This window comes from Mustela lutreola, chromosome 1, assembly GCF_030435805.1.
Source record: "Mustela lutreola isolate mMusLut2 chromosome 1, mMusLut2.pri, whole genome shotgun sequence".
NCBI classification, from domain to species: domain Eukaryota; kingdom Metazoa; phylum Chordata; class Mammalia; order Carnivora; family Mustelidae; genus Mustela; species Mustela lutreola.
Window position 1 is genome coordinate 40,121,499 of NC_081290.1, and position 19,605 is coordinate 40,141,103.

The window sequence follows — 19,605 nt, forward strand, 5'->3', positions numbered from 1 at the left end:
AAGTGTGAGTACTAGAAAAAGGCAAAAGAATAGTTGTCAGTTACATACTGCCTGATTAAATATAATATGACATGAGAGATATAAAGATATTTAAGATACAATGTATTCTAGTGTGCCTGGGTGGCTCAGTCCATTAAGTTTGGCTCAGGTCATTATCCCAGGGTCCCAGGTTGAGTCCCACATCAGGGCTCCCCTGTTCAGCAGGGAGACTCCCTCTCCGTCTCCCTCAACCTCTCCCTTCTGTTTGTTGTCTCTCTCTCTCAAATAAATAAATAAAATCTTTTAAAAAGGCAATATATTCTATTTTGAGAATTAGACAGTATATAAGCCTTAAAGTAACTATTACTAAAACATCCAAGGTATATACTTTAAGGCAATTTAATAAAAGCAGATATCTAAATTATACCAGTAGTTCCAAAATGAATTAGATTTTAAAATTAATTTTCTTTACTCTCTAAAATGTTCTAAATATTAATGTATAGTGTTACATTGCCACTGTTTTAAACATAACATTTAGTTAATAAATTTTTGAGTTGTCAGGGCTGGAGGAAAATATACATAGCATACATAAGCATATGATTTTTTTTCAATGGTTTATTAAAACAATAATTATAAATATATTAAGTAAATGCAGTTATTTTTATTTTTATTTTTTGGTTTGAAACTTTAATGAGAAAAAAATATATTGAATTCAAGAATACTGTATTTTGCCTGTCACTGGGTTAAGGGTTGGGAATACACATAACAGATCTAACAAACAGAATTTATATAAACAAAGATATACATAGTTATAGAATGAAAAAACTAGTGCCTGACTTTGGGATCACTTTTGGTTCCTTATCACTCAGCAGCAATGTTGGGGATTCCACAACTGATGAGGACCCTAGACATTGCAGGGTGCCCTCCAACCTGCCCCCCTCCAGAAGCATGTGATCCACCTTCCTCAGCAGTTGAACTACTGGGTATTTACCCCAAAGATAGAAATGTAGTGAAAAGAAGGGCCATATGCACCCAACGTTCATAGCAGCAATGTTACAATAGCCAAACTGTGGAAAGAGCTGAAATGCCCTTCAACAGATAAATGAATAAAGAAGATATGGTCCATATACACAATGGACTATTACTCAGCCATCAGAAAGGATGACCACTCAACATTTGCATCAACATGAATTGGATTGGAGAAGATTATGCTGAGTGAAATAACTGAAGCAGAGAAAGTCAATTATCACACAGTTTCACTTATTTGTGGAACATAAGGAATAGCATGGCGGATAGTAGAAGAAAGGGAAAAATGAAGGAGAGAAAAACAGAGGGGGAGATGAACCATGAGAGACTATGGACTCTGGGAAACAAACTGAGGGTTTTAGAGGGGAGTGGTTTGAGGGGAATGGGTTAGCCTGTTGATGGGTATTAAGGAGGACACATGTTGCATGGAGCACTGGGTGTTATATGCAAATGATGAAGCATGGAACACTACATCAAAAACTAATGATGTACTGTATGGTGACTAACATAACATATTTAAAAAAAATAAATTAATTGTAAAAAATTCTCAGCATGCTTCTACACTTCAATAGACCATTTTGGTAACTCTTGGCGGCCTGGAGGCATAGAGGGAAATCCAGGGGATCCCACCCTCTGCAAATGGGCTTTCCACAAGTGTAGCCCCTTCATGTTGCCATTCACAATTCTTAAGATGTTTAAATTTCATTAGAATTTAAACAAAAAAATGATTTGAGAAGATTATCACTTCTTAATAATTACTATAAAAATTAGCACTATAGCAATGGCTTTTCTGGAGATCATCTTAAATATTTAAAAAAGATGGTGCCTGTGGGGCGCCTGGGTGGCTCAGTGGGTTAAGCCCGTGCCTTTGGCTCAGGTCATGATCTCAGGGTCCTGGGATCGAGTCCCACATCGGGCTCTCTGCTCAGCGGGGAGCTTGCTTCCCCCTCTCTCTCTCCCTGCCTGCCTCTCTGCCTGCTTGTGATCTTTATCTGTCAAATAAATAAATAAAATCTTAAAAAAAAAAAAAAAAGATGGTGCCTATGGCAAAACATGCAAAATATTGTGAATAATTAAGGTAGTTATCTAGATGTTGAAAAGGTTATGCTAAGGCACAGCACTAGCTTAGAAATGAGATGGAGCATGAGGAAAACATGATTTGGGGATTAATCATTTTGATATCTTCAGTTCTCCATTCAAAAGATTTAAGTCTGTACCACAAAAAATCATTAAATCAAACCAAACAAACAAAGACCTCCTACTTTATTGTTCAATAAATAGTGAGATGTTTAAGCATCAAGTGAGTGTATCCTTTAGCTAGGTTATGAATGATTTGTATAAATATATAGATTATGGCTATATTCCCTCATGAGCCATTTGAAAAATTGGAGTACATATCTTTCTAAAATATTTTCTTTGGAAAAGATTTAAATTGTTCATAATTTTCATAATAAAGTATGACAATGAAGAATTTTTTATATGGAAGCATTTAAAAGTGGTTTCTGACACTGCTCAACAGATCACAAATAATGACAGGCCATGGCCATGGGTCCGGGGAGAAGAAAATGTTGGATTTAAAGGAGATCAAAACTCTGAAGTCTTGTGAGGTCTTCTCAGATTCTTTCAGCAAGTATTTAAGGTATATTCAAATTACTTATACTACCGTGAGCAGATTTATACGAGTTAATAATGTATATTTTTTTCATTTGTTTCTGTCTTTAAACGTCTAGTAAAGACAGTGAACAGAACAAATGAAAGCTAATAGATAATTTCCTACGTAGATGTAGATCAGTGAAATATGAGCCTTACCATTCTGAGCAGACAGCTTTGAAAAATCCATGGCCTTCTGCTCATTTCCCTACCCTTTAATCATAAATGAGTCCTTTAAAAATGAGCTTGATTAACTCAATTTCCTTGGATCTTATATCTGTTGATAAGTAAGACCCCTTTTCCTCTCCCTTGTTCAACTACAATAAGTACCAAATACAGTTCATTAAATTTTAATGTAGTAACTAAATTTTACTGTGAGCATTTTACTAATATTGCAGTGTAATTACATTTTTATTTCTAACCAAACTGAGACTCCACACATAGTAGGTATGTGAGTCTTTCCAAAGATTGAGTGTACTTTTTAAAATCTCCCTTGATTCTGCCAGATTCTCTATATAAACTGCACTAAATTGGTCATTTATTTTTCCATGTAATAAAAATTACATTTTTGTTCTTTTTTTTAGAAGCTGAAACTTTGTGTATTTATTTTTCTACATATTAGCTGAGTACATGAATCTTAGCAATAAATTTATACACATACACAAATGCACTCATGTATATATATACATATATACACACATGCATATATACACATATGTTTTCCATTATATTTCAATAATATTTGAGTTAAATGCAAATGGCTTGGTACAATTAAGCATATTTTTGAAAATATGCTATAAATAGAAGATTTTTGTACATTTAGAGAGTTAGTTTCTCCTCTTGACATGGGCTTTAACACTATAGATTGGTCAACTCAACTTAGAGAATTAGTATGAATAATTAGAATTAGTATGAATACTAATTTTCATAAGCTTGTTAAGCTATACCACATCATTATTTCTCAGGCATGTAAATATGGATTCCCTCTTAGGATAATATTTTCATTGAATGCACTAAGTTCTGTTTGTGAGAATATATGTTAAAATAACTAACTTTATGACATCCATGTATTTCAAGTTTAAATATCATTGCCAGAATCCAAGTGCATTCTACGGACTTTAAATCTCAGGTTCTATTACCTGCTTACATAGAAATAAATATAAAGTAACACAGTACCTTAAATAATTCTAAAAAATCATGGTGTAATTAAACATTCTAATTCAAAAAGTAACATGCACAACTATTCTGACACTAAAATTGAAATCTGCAAAATTGTGTAATATGAAAGTGTGTATTTTGACATAATTTCTCTGATAAATGATCACAAATAAACATTGATGTCTCCAACCATAAGTGAATTGTCAATGGGTTTTTCACATTGTCGTTGTTTGTCACACTTTCTTGTGTTCAAACATTTTCAAATAATTAAAATCTGTTATTATTGTTGAGGTCATTCTTCCTTCCAAATAGATAAAAGAAAACTGCTATGACAGAGAAAAAATGCTTTAACTTATTTGTTGTTGTTCCAAGTCAAAACTTTCATTTTGTAATCATAAATTACTAAAGCAAAGACAAACATATGCAGAATGGCATCATTTCTCCAAAGAGAGATGATATACAAATCAAACAAGAACACTTTGAAACATTTTCCTAAGAGGCATCACAGAACATATGCTGTGGTTTTGTGAGCCAGTGGTTTTGATAATCCTCCACTGCTTCTTTTTAGCCAATCTTGCCTCATGTTAGATGTATTATTTTTGGTAATAAACTTACAAAATTGTATACCTATTTTATTTAAATAAAAAAATGTGAAATGCATAATTCAATTGAAACATATTTTCTATTTTATAATCTAATACTTAAAAATTATTATTTTTAGTAAACTTTCTCATTCTACTAAAAAAAAATCCAAAGGTAGTTTATACTTTTTTTCTCTAAAAAAAAAAAAAAAAAAAAAAAAAAAAAGCCAGAGATCAAGTACCACTAGTTCTATGTTAATAGAACTTTATCCATGGTTTGTGAGAAGTCTGAAAGTTTCATGAATGAACAAAATTATATTTTACTATCAGCTTTGTCCTAAACACCTGGGACAAATAATTTTCTTCTTTGACATTTAAACTTGAATTGTTTACAAAAAAAAAAGTTGGAAGTGTCATATCGTTATATATTTAACATAATCTTTTCCCAGACTTTAATTTCCTAGAGACAGAGGTCGATCTTTCTTAAAGAAGGTACTTTTATAAGGTACTATAAATATCATTTCTACATTATTGTTTATGGCTGGGTTAACAAGAGCAATAGAGACAAATGATAAACACTTAACAGCTTGCTGCGTGCCAGGAACATTATACTTACTTTTCACCCAGCTGTCTAAGATGGGCATTCCTATTACCTTATAGATGATGACTATGGGCTTAAGAAAGTTTACTTGCCTTAACCAAGGTTATGAAATTAGCATATAATAAGCTTCAGGTCATCTGGCTTGAAAGTCTATCTTCTTTTCATTAATATGTTATGAATGTTAAGTCTTCGTTTGTAAAATGGGTCAAGATGTATTATTAAGACCTTGGTCTTGGCTGATGGATTGCCCAGGAGACATAATATTGGACATGATATTGGGATGTATGTCAGCATTATGACCATGGTAAATTTTTAATTTTGTAGAAATCTGCCAAAAGAAAATAAATGACAAGATAATTATATAGGTGCTTATTTGTTCCAGCTCTAAGTTATTTAATTTATTGCCTTGTACAAATATATTTTCCAAGTGTTTCACCAGTCATTATAACATACAGCTTTTTGAGTAGAGGCATGTTACCCCATGTCTATTTAATCTCATTTTTCTTATGGCTCATGATATTGCATTCAATGCAAATAGCTAATAAGTTGATTTTATTACCAAGAACTTTCTGAATGATACTTGTGGAATTGATAATGTATGCTATTTTCAAATGTACCACTTTTACTTCATATGCATGGTATGCTATTAAAGTTGGTATTTTACAATATGGATAAACACAGGCACAAATGAAGTTTGATTTTAGTGGTTAAGACAAGGTAATGATGTATAATATTCCTTTCAATTAGCAATAATCACACCTCAGATAAACCTCGTTGACTATGATACTACCACTGCATAAATTCAGTAGCAACATCAAAAATCATTAGTTGCGGGGCGCCTGGGTGGCTCAGTGGATTAAGCCGCTGCCTTCGGCTCGGGTCATGATCTCGGGGTCCTGGGATCGAGCCCCGCATCGGGCTTTCTGCTCAGTGGGGAGCCTGCTTCTCTCTCTCTCTCTCTCTCTCTCTCTGCCTCTCTGCCTACTTGTGATCTCTACCTGTCAAATAAATAAATAAATAAAATCTTTAAAAAAAATCATTAGTTGCATAAATACTATACCTAGGGAACTAGTTTGAGTATCATTTTTCCTTCCTTACTAAAATCAAGTTGCAGAGAGGATATTTGCATAAAAAGTCAGGGATATAAAATTATGAAGCAATAGTTGATAATTGTGAAAGGAAAGTTTTAGATAGGCTTTCCTGTAAGAATTCAGAAGAGTAGTGACCAGTGAGGGATGATGTGCTCATAAGATGTAGTTTAAAAAAGTAAATTATTAGATGTCAGATAGAACCTTCAAACTACAATGACAGTCTGACAACTTGAGAAACAAGAGTGGAAAGAACGGAGAAAAGAAAGAGATTCATATTGCAGTGAAGTTGCCAGAATGTTTCAGCCATACCTATGACTAGTCTTCAAGCCAAAATAACTTACTGAAGGATTCTATATCTCAGGACAGAGTTGCCACATAGGTTCACTCATAATAGCAATAGCAAAAGGGAGTATTAAGACATGGAAAAATGGATAACCAGGGTTCCACACGAATCCCTCACTACTCTCATTGAAATAAGCAGTCTTCCCTCCTCTTCTTGCTCAGAGTCAATTGCCTTACCAAAAGAGTGGTTCTAATTCTTGTCTGCTGGATCCTGCTCTTGAGAAATTTAAATAGTCCCGAAAATAGCCATAGTTTGTATCTTAATGTTATCCTTGTTACATCCTATGGCAAGAGTGTTTCTGTTTATAAACTAAAAACTCAAATCATTCATATCCCAGAGTTACAGGAACTTCATACACAAACATCTCCCAATTGGCTTTTGCTTCCTTCTTTTTGTTCTTGAACCAATGTTTGTTGTCCGTTTGTTGGTTTTGTTTTGTATTATTTTCATTAGACACACTGTTCCATATTCAGGTGTCTGATTTAATGTTTGGTTACACCATGAAGGATGCCAACACACTCTTTCAGATTCTATCTCCAAGTGGCATGTGAGTTATGCCATTAGAAGCCCAATCCAATATGCTATGAGACCAAAAGCTTCAGAATGGTATGGTAAGTGATATCACAGGTGGATCCTGGAGTTGACTGTGAGGAGGGTCTAATGGTATGATGATTTGTTGTGTCAGATTCCATGCTGGTGGATCAGTTTTTCAGTGAGCATATAGATAGTGGTATTGAATGAGGATCTTTGTACAGGAAGTTTGACACTTACTACAGATAAATATCTCACCCGATGAGGATAAGTTGCTGGAATTTGCAGGATAGAAAGGTACCAACATAGTTAACTTATTGGGTAATCAAGTAGTCTTCCAAAGAATAGTGTACAAGTGTACTTGTTTTTCTCTGTTGTTGGATAATTTAATATTAAGTAGTACGTAAGTATTGGAAAGTAGGAGTTCATCTTTTTGGGCTCATGCATAGGGTTCACTTTTACCATTTTGGCCACCTTGTTTGTGTGCTAATCATGCTGGTTCTAGAGTGGCCAATGGTAAAAACCAAAGACCACTGACCAAGTCATTTTGTCTACTTAGTGGTTTTCTACTCCTTCCATGATAATGCTTGCAGAGGTCATGGATATCCTAGCTTCCTCTTGTTCCTCATTCTGTGTAATCAGCAATTTATAATTGATACAATGTATAACTGCAATGTGGAGGTTACTCCAACTAACAAGTATATCAACCTTAATTACCTACATCACTTGGTGATTCTACTTATGCTATGCAAGCACTATGAACCAAACTTTAGACACAAAACCATTATTACCTATCTCCCCCCATAAGTCACCACTCTAATGGGGAAGAGGTGTCAAGAAGATGCTTACATTCCTCAGGTAAATGGTGGTAAATTACGTTGGAGAAGTATTTGAAGGTTTTACACAATGAAGTAATACTAATCACAATGCTACTGGTTTGTACTTCCTAGGAACCTGATCTCTTCAGTTAATGAGTATTGCACCTAAAAATTGGGTTGAGTCCAGGAACTGAGCAAGGGATCTTGATTTGTTATTTGGGTGATTACTGTCAGCCTCTTGATTCTATATATATTTTTTCCCTGTTAGAAATGTTAAGCACAAATCTTATTGCTTTTTTGTTGTTGTTGTTGTTGTTGTTTTTGGCCCCTCGATGTATTATGCTCTATTAATTGTCTTCAAGACTCCCTGTGGATCAAGATGTTTTGGCTTCTCCTCTAGTCTCACTAGTCTCTATGATCACTGTAGCATGTGTCTTTTGGCATTTAAGTAACTACACTGGGCTGCTATTATTTTTGGGGTAGAGGAGGAAAGTGGTGCATAATTATCCTTGGATATGAACAAGCCAATATTTGTGACCTACTGCCAGCTTTGACTCAAGAGAAGATCTGGTACTAAATTTCTTAGTGATGCTAAGAAGTAGTGTACCTCTCACCAGTGTCTTCCTGATGATGGAGGTGAAGGGCATCCTCTAAAGATATACTGTATTCATTCCGGTATTCCCACATCCTCAGCCTTTTTAGAACTTCCACATCTACTTCAGTTATCTGTTGCTGCACAATAAATTATTCTAAAACCCAGAAACTTAAAATATCAAGCATTTATCATTTCATCTATTATTTATTAGGGTCACGAAACAGAAGGTTAAGCTAGGTGATTTGGGTTTGGGGTCTTTCAGAAAATTGTAGCCAAGATGTTAGCCAGAGCTGAAGTCATCTGAAAGCTTAAATTGGACTGGAAAATCTACCCCGTGATCGCTCACTTATACTTCCTGGCAAATTTAGTTCCATTTGTGGTCAGGAGTTGTTATACCTAACTATATGAGGTTCTCTGTAAGATTCTTGAATATCCTCATGACATAGTAGGTGCCTTTCATCAAAATGAATGATCCAAGAGAAGGTGTTAGGGAAAGCACATTATTTTTATATATGACTCTTGGAAGTTGCACATCTCATTTCTGCCATACTCTACTGGTTTCATAGAATACAACATGTCTGATACAATGTGAGATGGTACTACTCACGGAAATACATAAATACCAAGAAGAGATCATTGGGACCATCTTGGGAGCTAACAACTGTAGTTTGATTTCTGGGCCCCAACATTAACATCTCTTCCACATAAGAATACATCATCTCTTTCCAGTAAACCAAAAGTTCTATCCATTTTCGTATCAGTTCAAAGCCTAGAATTGTTTCAGTTAGTCAGGTCCAGGTGTAGATAAATTTTCTCTAGGATAGTTGTCTCTCTCTCTCTCTCTCTATATATATATATATATATATATATATATATATATATATATATATTTATTTGAGAGAGAGGAAGTGGAGGTAGGAGCAAAAAGAAAGAAAATGAGAGATAGAATCTCAAGGAAATTCCTTGCTGAGTGTGGAGCCCTATGTAGGGCTCCATCTCACAACTGTGAGATCATAAGCTGAGCTAAAATCAAGAGTCAGTCACTTAACTGACTGAGCCACCCAGATGCCCTTAGTGTCGTTATTTAAGCATAGCTCTTCAAATAGTTCTTCTCATGAATTTGAACTATCCCATAATGATGTATCATGCATTTGAGCAAAGATATACCTTTTCTAAAATGTTCAACCAACATTTTCTGTGATGTAAGCAGAGAGAGGTTTTTGTTTGTTGGAAACTCAAAAAAAAAAAAGTTTATAAATTCAAGTGTTTAAAGTTTAAACTGGATTTAAGAGAATATTCAAGTGAGACATACTAGATAATTCAAATATTCAATATGTGACAATATGAATGAGAATTTCCTAAGGGTCATGACAATAGTACAAATAATTCTGAAATTTCCTGACAAGAAGTGGAAGAAAGAACATAGAATTAATGGATCAACCTAAGAGAATGATGGGATAGCCTTGTGAATGCATAGCTAAGGTATCAGGTTGAAGTTAGTGTTCTGAGAAGATGGTCCCCCTTTTCCAGAATGCTGTATATATGCTAAATCAGTTACCATTATACACTCCTATTTTTGCAATAGGTAAGTACAGATATGTATAACTAAGGGACGGAAGCTGGAGTATCCGACTTTACCAACACTTCCCATGACTCACTGGAAGAGTTTATGGTTCCATTCTCATAACTCAGTATTTTGTAGAATTCGATTCCTATTTCCCAAAAGGGGAACATTTCCACTAAGGTACAAAGAAAGAGGAAGTCCTATTGGATTTTAAGTTACAGCTGTTTTCTGAGCTTTTTATGCACTTTGTGCTGTGGAATCAGCCAGCAAGATAATGAATCATCATACTGGTGGGGTTAATTAATTTTAGTCATTATGAGGATATAAGGTAGGGATAAATATATCTGGTAACTATTCATCTCTCATTTCTGTCAGGGTGAGCCTGGTCCAGCATGCAGACTTAAACTTTTGCCTTTTTATTTTCAGTACAGTTAGATAAATCCCAGCATTGATCTCCATGCCATGCTATATGGATCAGCTTTAAACACACATTCCAGAATAATAAGCATCTATTTTTTATGCACGCTGTAATAGTCGATCAACAAGAAGATGTTCATTTGAAAAGTATCACATGTTCTCCCAAAAGCAGGTAATGAGATGGACATGTGTGCTTAGGTCATTTATTTGGTGAACACTCCTGTGATCAATGTTTGGGGGAAAGCAGTAGAAGAAACAAGACTGATCAGTAGGAGATACTGGGCGGAAGATTCTCTCACCAACACTGAAAGCATCTTTGAAGGTGGGGGAGCCCTAAAGAGCTGCCCTGAGTTTCAGGGAGAAGACTAGGACTCTATGGCCCTGTGTTGATCATCACTAAACATAGTTTGATTGGAGAATGAGACATAGACAAAAAGGAGGTGAATCTCTTCAGTAAAAACAATTACTGAAGGAGACTGAATTCTCAGATGACGATTTTCTTTTGAGGCAGAATAACAAATCTCTCAGTCCTCTGTGGGAGGAAGGTATGCTATGTAGCTTACACAGTGAAGCAAGAACCGAGTCCTCTCTTCATGCTATTTAGACCCACTTGCTTAATTTGAGTTTTATTAACAAGTACTTCAGTGCAACGGGCCTCTTTCCCAGGGGAAAATGTAAAAGAAAAATGAATGGAACAAAGGCAGGACCATTTCCCACAGCGAATTTAGAGGCAGCACATTATCTCCATTCTCTATCTTACTAAACTCCCCCTCCCTGAGTTAGAAGCACTTTTGTTATCAAGATAGGTCACCCGGTGTAGTCTGATGAAACAGGTTTCACTCTGCACTCTCTCCATTCCAGACAGATTGTTCATCTACTTCATCTGTGCATCCTTCTTTCTGCTGCCTACGGTGCTACCACCTCAATCTCCTCCATGATACACGTGGAATTTGTTCATGTTTCAACTCAAAGCACTCACCCAAGAAAGCCTTTCCCAATTCCCAGTAAGATCAGCTATCCCTCTTACATACATTTAGAATATGCTGCTTAGTTTCTTTTTATCACTTATGGTTTGAAATTTAAAATTTGCATGAAAAATTGATGAAAACCAATCTCCTCTAATAAATGGTAAGGGTAAACACTGTGTTTTCCCTACCATTGTATCCTTAGAGGCCAATAGTGTCTTCCTAGAAGTAAAATCATAAAGATGTTTGTTGAATGAATATATGTTGGTAATCATTTTGTTTGAAATCTCTTGAAAAAATTTAGCCAGAAATTCCCAGTTTGTATTTTTGGGAAGAAAAAGTAAACTCATAATGTATGGACTATACTTTTTATCTATGATGCTAGTTGAATACAAGTTAAATATAAATTCATATGCTTACAATAAGAACCTGTCTTCATGGGGGTCCATTTTGGCCATATTCTCAGAGCATGTAAGATATCACTTATACTGTCAAGCCCATCCTCATATGTTGCCTTTAATTATTATCTCTGTTCATTTGCATTGAAATTTACTCCTTTGTCTCAATACAGGGCAACATGAGAACAAAAACCCTCTCTATATTTTATTAGGAACCATAGTCCAACTCATAAAAAGAGAGACCCCCATTAGGCTAAGAACACATTGTTAAATGGATGCATGATTATATTCTACATGTCACACTTAATTGAAAAGCAACCTCAAAATTCAGTAATATCTCACTCAGGAAAGCAGAAAATCTAAAATAAATTAAAATGCAATGGTTTATACTTTTTGCTCTTATGACAGACTGGCCTGACTTAAGCAGTCTTGATTTACTAAAATCTCTTGAGGCTCAAGTCACTAAAAAAAAGTGTAAGTCACTACTGCTATATTTTAGTAAAGGCTAACATTTTGCCTCAGCATATGAACAAATTGGATCTTCAGAAGAGATGTTAACAGAATGATAAATGATATCTTTAAATTTAGGACTTTGGGTTGAATGCTACCCAACATGTTTCTTCACAGAAATTATAAGACCACATGGACGAAAGCCTGCTTTAATATCAACAAAGGTAAAGAAGAGGAAAAAATAAACTTTTTAGAGGTTGCATTTTGCACCTTTCATAAATAATTTTTAACTGTAAATCATAAGCTTTATGTAAGTCATGCATGTAATTAATTTTCTTCTAAAATATTTTCATATTTTATGAATGATATCTATGATGTATTAGCATGTTCCTGAATAATGCTCCCACTAAGAACAACTAGAAAATAGAAACAAACTAAAATATAAAACAAACGTATCTCCCCTTTAATGGCATGAGAGAGATGATAAGATTAATGGGACTATGAGACTTAGGGCACAAATCAGAAACAAACAAAAAACTACTCATAAGGGTATATGAACATGGAGATACTGAGCAAGAACTATCTTAGGAGGAAGAGAACCTTAACCAATCCTTCCAAGGTGCTGGAAGTCAAAAATTGAAATTTAGCATAACCAGTGCATCAGGGCTTGAGAAGTCAAGATACCAAAGGCTGGCATTCTCCTAAAGATTTTACCAGACCATAAGCTGTCAGGGTCGTAACGTACAGAAGCTGCTCGGAGTCACTGAGAGGCTACTCATGGTAGGCAAATAAACACCGGGGTTGAAGGCCAGCCACAATAGAAAAAGTCTGGGAAACACTTCCCCAGGGCTCCTGAAAGATGATACTATGATTGTGGCAATTTATTGTTTATTTTTTTTTAAATTTGCTTATTTGTTTGAGAGAGAGATAAGGAGAGGGGAAAAGGGAAAGAATCTCAAGCAGACTCTGCTGAGCTCAGAGACCAAGGTGGGTTTTTTTCCCAGGACCCTGAGATCATGACTGGAGCCAAAATCGAGTCAGATACTTAAGTGACTGAGCCATCCCAGTGTCCCTGTATGTGGCAATTTAGTGGTAATTTACAAACCACTTAATTGTTAATTGTACCTTCTATTTTGATATAATGTATTTAGACACTGTACACTGGGAGTCCCCTTCAACTGGAGTCATTGTGCTGCTTTTCTGCCCTAAATGAGTTTTCTGTTACCTTTATGGTTAAAGTTCTTGAAAGTGCAGAAATCCCACCATGCCAGATATCACTTTTCTGTGAAACCTGTAAACATTTCTCCTTTGCTAATTGACACAATGTTAAATTTATCAGTGGAGAGCAGTGGAAAGACTACTGCAGGCATAACAGGACTATCTCCCTGTTTCCAGGGAGCTTGACTTTCTTTCCCCAACAAGACTGCCAGAATACAGTTGAATTCCCAGTGGTTCTCAGCCTCCAGCAGATTCAAGTGGCACTCCAGCAGGCAGCTCTCCTGTGAGTTTCAGCATTATGCCAGTAGGCAGCTTCCTAGTAGGTTCTGCTGGCACATCCGTGAGAAGTTTCTTTGTGCTTCTCTCCAGCACCCTAGAAAGATCCTCATCAAGATTTACCCATGTCCCATTGGGTAGTTTCCTGATTTTCAGCCCTTGACTGTGGCATCTCAGCAAACTTCTCCATCAGAGACTGCAGTGACAATATATGCTTTCTAATGAATGCATCTCAGACTTGGGGGGAAGCAAGATTCTCCCATGTTTGTTCTTTTCTTAGGTACTCTGCTTCAGTCTTAATAGCTTATATTTGCTACTACTTCCTTCTTTAGCTTGCTCTTTAACCCTTTTTAATTAGCACTAATCAGTTAATAGACTTTTATGTTAAACCTCTTGGGGTTAAATACTGGTGTGATTTCTGTCCCCTAATAGGACCCTGACTAATATATCCATCATCTTATTTTCTATGCAGTTTAATTTTCTCTTATCTACATACTTCTTACTTGTACCAACTTATACCTTATCTACAGCCTGTCCCATGGCATGTCCCATTCATTTTATTAGTCCTGCTAAAACACAGCCACATAAATGATGCCTATTTGTAGAAAAAGGTATTATTATTTAAGATTTTATTTATTTATTTGAGATAGAGTGAGAGGGAGAGAGCACAGGCAAGGGGAGCAGCAGGCAGAGGGAGAAACAGGTTCTCCCCTGAGCAGGGCCTCCAGGACTCCAGGATCATGATGTAAGCCGAAGGCAGCCACTTACCAACTAAGCCCCTCAGGTGCCCTGAAAAAAATTTAATTATTGAGAAGAAATAAGCAACCCACACAAGAAGGATTGGTTTTATCATGTACTAAGACATATTATTTAAAAATCAACGAGAAAGAAAAAATCAGCCTGAGATCTCTAAAATTTCTTCCCAGAATAAGATGCTGTAATGCAATCATCCTAATAGTAAGAGTTTTCTGTTCAGTGAAGATGTCATTGAATTTGTTCCAAGTTGTATATTTGTCTTAACAATATTCTGACAAACAATTTTTTTAAGTAAGGATGATTGACAGGTTTTGGCAAATTATACATATTATAATAATAAAAGATTCCTAATAACTTTATAGATGATGAAAATGTTCACTCAATCATAATAAATTAAATTTTAGAATGTTTCCTAAAGAAAAGTTTATGCAATTGAGTTTGTTCTCACTTTTATTATAGGGAAATTTTGCTAGCAGTTTACAGCATGATTTTCGTATTGATATTTCACTCAAGTTTTGAGGAACTAGGGTAAAAGGAGCACAAGCAAGGCAAGATTGTCTTCATCTTTTTCTTGGTCTTCAAATCCATGTCTATAAATGAATTTTTGATTCAAATGAAATATCCAAAACCAATGAAAATTACCACATATTTTATCCTAAATTAAGACTGAATTTTTCTTATCTTCATTACCAGTGAGGATTAAGCACCTTTTCCTACCTGATATTTTGTGGCAGTAAGAAGCATTTAAGCAATAGTGAGGTTATGAGTGCCATCAAATATTACCATTCACATAAGGGCACAGGATTCAGCAATGTAAACCAGATGCCAGTATTAGTATGAATTATTCATTTTTTAAAAGTTTTTATTTAAATTCCTGTTAGTTAACATACACTATATGATTAGTTTAAGTGTCCAGTACAGTCATTCCACACTTTCATAAAGCACTTGGAGCTCCTTACAACAACCATTCTTAAGCACAACCACTTCCGTACAACTGAAACTACAGAGAACCACATATTCTTGTGATGGTCAAATATTTAAAAACACTTTATAGCACAAACTTTTGTAATTAGCTTCTAATTGATTAAGCATTACTAAACAACATTGTCAGAGATGACCTAAGAAGAATATGCAGAATCTGTTCGTATTTCTTCATGAACTTTTAAAAAGAAATAAGTGGTTTCTAAGACCATTGGGAAAATGAATTTATCTTCATCATACTATTTCACACCTCCCTTTATTTTATTGAAAATATCTAATTTTGACTTAAGAAGTATTGGGCAACTGGAAAAGGCAACACCTTCTCTGCATTTGAACCCCATTGTTTGCCTTACTCCTATTAGCTTTTACTGGAACTTCCTCCTGAAATATGGTAATGATTATAAAATAATGATGCCTCTTTAACTCTTGTATATTTCTTTCTAGATTAAAACATATTTTCAGGAGCACCTGGGTGGCTCAGTTCGTTAAGCCTCTGCCTTAGGCTTAGGTCATGATCTCAGGGTCCTGGGATCAAGCCCCATACTGTGCCCTCTGCTCAGTGGAAAGCCTGCTTCTCCCTCTCCCTCTCCCTCTCCCTCTCCCTCTGCCTGCCTCTCTGCCTACCTGTGCTCTCTATCGCTCTGGCTCTGTCAAATAAATAAATACCGTCTTAAACACACACATACATATTTCCTGTAATACTGAGTTAAACAATTTTTCTGCAGCTAGAAGGAGTAAACTGAGGCTTAGGGAAAGTAAGGGCTTTACCAGTGTCACAATATGTGTGTGTGGAGGGCCTAGACTTAAACTGAGGTCTTTGTATGTTGGCAACATTCATGGATATCAGATCAGAAGTTGTAATGTACCAAACATAGGCATAATTTAAGATAATTATGACACGGGTTCCTGGGTGGTTCAGTGGGTTAAGCCACTGCCTTTGGTTCAGGTCATGGTCTCAGGGTCCTGGGATCAAGCCCCATGTCAGGCTCTCTGCTCAGCAGGGAGCCTGCTTCCCCCTCTCTCTGACTGCCTTTCTGCCTACTTGTGATCTCTATCCACCAAATAAATGAATAAAATCTTTAAAAAAAAAGATAATTATGACAATAACAGCAATACTTTTTACGGTGACTTTACTATGTGTTAGAGAATGTAACAAGTAGTTTATGCATGATATAATTTATATCTATATCTGTGTATCCATAACTACAATTATATCTCTATCTTAATCTCTATGTCTATAGTCTTTCAAAGCTTAGAAATTGACCCAAGTCAAATATCCAAGAAACAGCAGAACACAATGGAAAGGTAAATCAATAATATATGTTGGGCCATCCCTGTGTCAAATCTTTCCATATGGATATATTGGATTATACGGACTACAAGCTCCTAGTTCTGTTCTTAGTGTACCTCCTTATTCATAAGGGAATTCAGATTCTGTCATAGGAAGCTTCCAAGGATAAGGACAAGATAGTAATTATTTCCTTTTGAGAAATTTATGTTAATTTGTCCATTCATTGAACATATTATTTTTTAGCAAATATTTAGTTAAGCAGGTCATACAAGAAAATGGTGAAATTCATCTATTTATTGAGACTTAAAAAAATATTTATTTATTTTGAAAGAGATAAAGAGGTGAGGCACAGGAGAGGAATAAAAGGAATCTGGAGCAGCCTCCCCACTAAGCACAGAGCCCTACACAGGGCTTAATTTAATCTCAGGATCCTGACATCATGATCTGAGCCAGAATTAAGAGTTAGAAGATCAACTAACTGAGCCACCCAGGTACCCCAATTTATTGAACTTTAAGAAAAAAAAAAGTTTTTCAGTAAATTTTACTGTTGGCTTGATTATGTCTTGCGCATTCTTTCTAAGCTTTATTTTAAGATATTTTATGCTTTATTTTTATTGTTGAAATTCTGAATGAAATTAACTTTTCATTATATTTTCTAAGTTTGAAAATGACTAATTTTTTAAATTTATTTTAATTTATTTTCAGCATAACAGTATTCATTGTTTTTATACCACACCCAGTGCTCCATGCAATCTGTGCCCTCTCTAATTCCCACCACCTGGTTCCCCCAACCTCCCATGCTTTCACCACTTAAAACCCCTCAGATTGTTTTTCAGAGTCCATAGTCTCTCATGGTTCACCTCCCCTTCCAATTTCCCCCAACTCCCTTCCCCTAACTCCCCATGTTCACCATGCTATTTGTTATGCTCCACAAATAAGTGAAACCATATGATAATTGACTCTCTCTGCTTGACTTATTTCACTCACCATAATCTCCTCCAGTCCCATCCATGTTGCTACAAAAGTTGGGTATTCATCCTTTCTGATGGAGGCATAATACTCCATAGTGTATATGGGCCACATCTTCCTTATCCATTCGTCTGTTGAAGGGTATCTTGGTTCTTTCCACATTTTGGCAACCATGGCCATTGCTGCTATAAACATTGGGGTACAGATGGCCCTTCTTTTCACTACATCTGTATCTTTGGGGTAAATATCCAGTAGTGCAATTGCAGGGTCATAGGGAAGCTCTATTTTTAATTTCTTGAGGAATCTCCACACTGTTCTCCCAAGAGGCTGCACCAACTTGCATTCCCACCAACAGTGTAAGAGGGCTCCCCTTTCTCCACATCCCCTCCAACACATGTTGTTTCCTGTCTTGCTAATTTTTGCCATTCTAACTGGTGTAAGGTGATATCTCAATGTGGTTTTAATTTCAATCTCCCTGAGGGCTAGTGATGATGAACATTTTTCATGTGTCTGATAGCCATTTGTATGTCTTCACTGGAGAAGTGTCTGTTCATATCTTCTGCCCATTTTTTGATATGATTATCTTTTTTGTGTGTGTTGAGTTTGAGGAGTTCTTTATAGATCCTGGATATCAATGTTTTGTCTGTACTGTCATTTGCAAATATCTTCTCCCATTCCATGGTTTGCCTCTTTGTTTTCTTAACTGTTTCCTTTGCTGTGCAAATTTGATTTTGATGAAGTCCCAGAAGTTTATTTTGGCTTTTGTTTCCTTTGCCTTTGGAGACATATCTTGAAAGAAGTTGCTGTGGCTGATATCAAAGAGATTACTGCCTATGTTTTCCTCTAGGATTCTGATGGAACCAGCATTACCCTGATCCCCAAACCAGGCAAAGACCCTACCAAAAAGGAGAATTTCAGACCAATATCACTAATGAATATGGATGCTAAAATTCTCAACAAGATCCTAGCAAACAGGATCCAACACCACATTAAAAAGATTATCTACCATGACCAGGTGGGATTCATCCCTGGGCTACAAGGATGGTTCAACATTCACAAATCAATCATTGTGGCAGAACAAATCAATAAGAAAAGGGAGATGAACCTACATGGTCTTCTCAATTGATGCAGAAAAAGCATTTGACAAAATCCAGCATCCGTTCCTGATTAAAACGCTTCTAAGTATAGGGATAGAGGGAACATTCCTGAACTTCATAAAATCTATCTATGATAGACCCACAGCAAATATCATCCTCAATGGGAAAAAGCTTTCAGCCTTCCCTTTGATATCAGGAACATGACAAGGGTGCCCACTCTCACCACTCTTGTTCAACATAGTATTAGAAGTCCTAGCAACAACAATCGGACAACAAAGAGAAATAAAAGGTAATCAAATTGGCAATGAAGAAGTCAAACTCTCTCTCTTCACAGATGACATGATTCTTTATATGGAAAACCCAAAAGACTCCACCCCCAAACTACTAGAACTCATACAGAAATTCAATAACGTGGCAGGATACAAAGTCAATGTACAGAAATCAGTGTCTTTATTATACACTAACAATGAAAATACAGAAAAGGAAATTAGAGAATCGATTCCATTTACTCTAGCACCAAGAACCATAAGATACCTGGGAATAAACCTAATCAAAGAGGTAAAGGATCTGTACTCGAGGAACTACAGAACACTTATGAAAGAAATTAAAGAAGACACAAAAAGATGGAAGAACATTCAATGCTCTTGGATCGGAAGCATAAACATTGTTAAAATGTCTATACTGCCTAGAGGAATCTATACTTTTAATGCCATTCCAATCAAAATTCCATCGGTATTCTTCAAAGAGCTGGAGCAAATAATCCAAAAATTTGTATGCAATCAGAAGAGACTCTGAATTTCTAAGGAAATGTTGAAAAACAAAAATAAAATTGGGGGCATCACGTTACTTG

General features: G+C 35.7%; 1 non-coding gene across 1 annotated transcript; it reads right to left on the reverse strand.

The window, feature by feature from the left end:
• Positions 1-5,661: 5,661 nt before the first annotated feature.
• Positions 5,662-5,799, reverse strand: LOC131822840 (U4 spliceosomal RNA). The gene has a single exon (XR_009350329.1). It is a non-coding gene; the product is annotated as a U4 spliceosomal RNA (small nuclear RNA).
• Between the last annotated feature and the right edge of the window lie 13,806 nt (positions 5,800-19,605).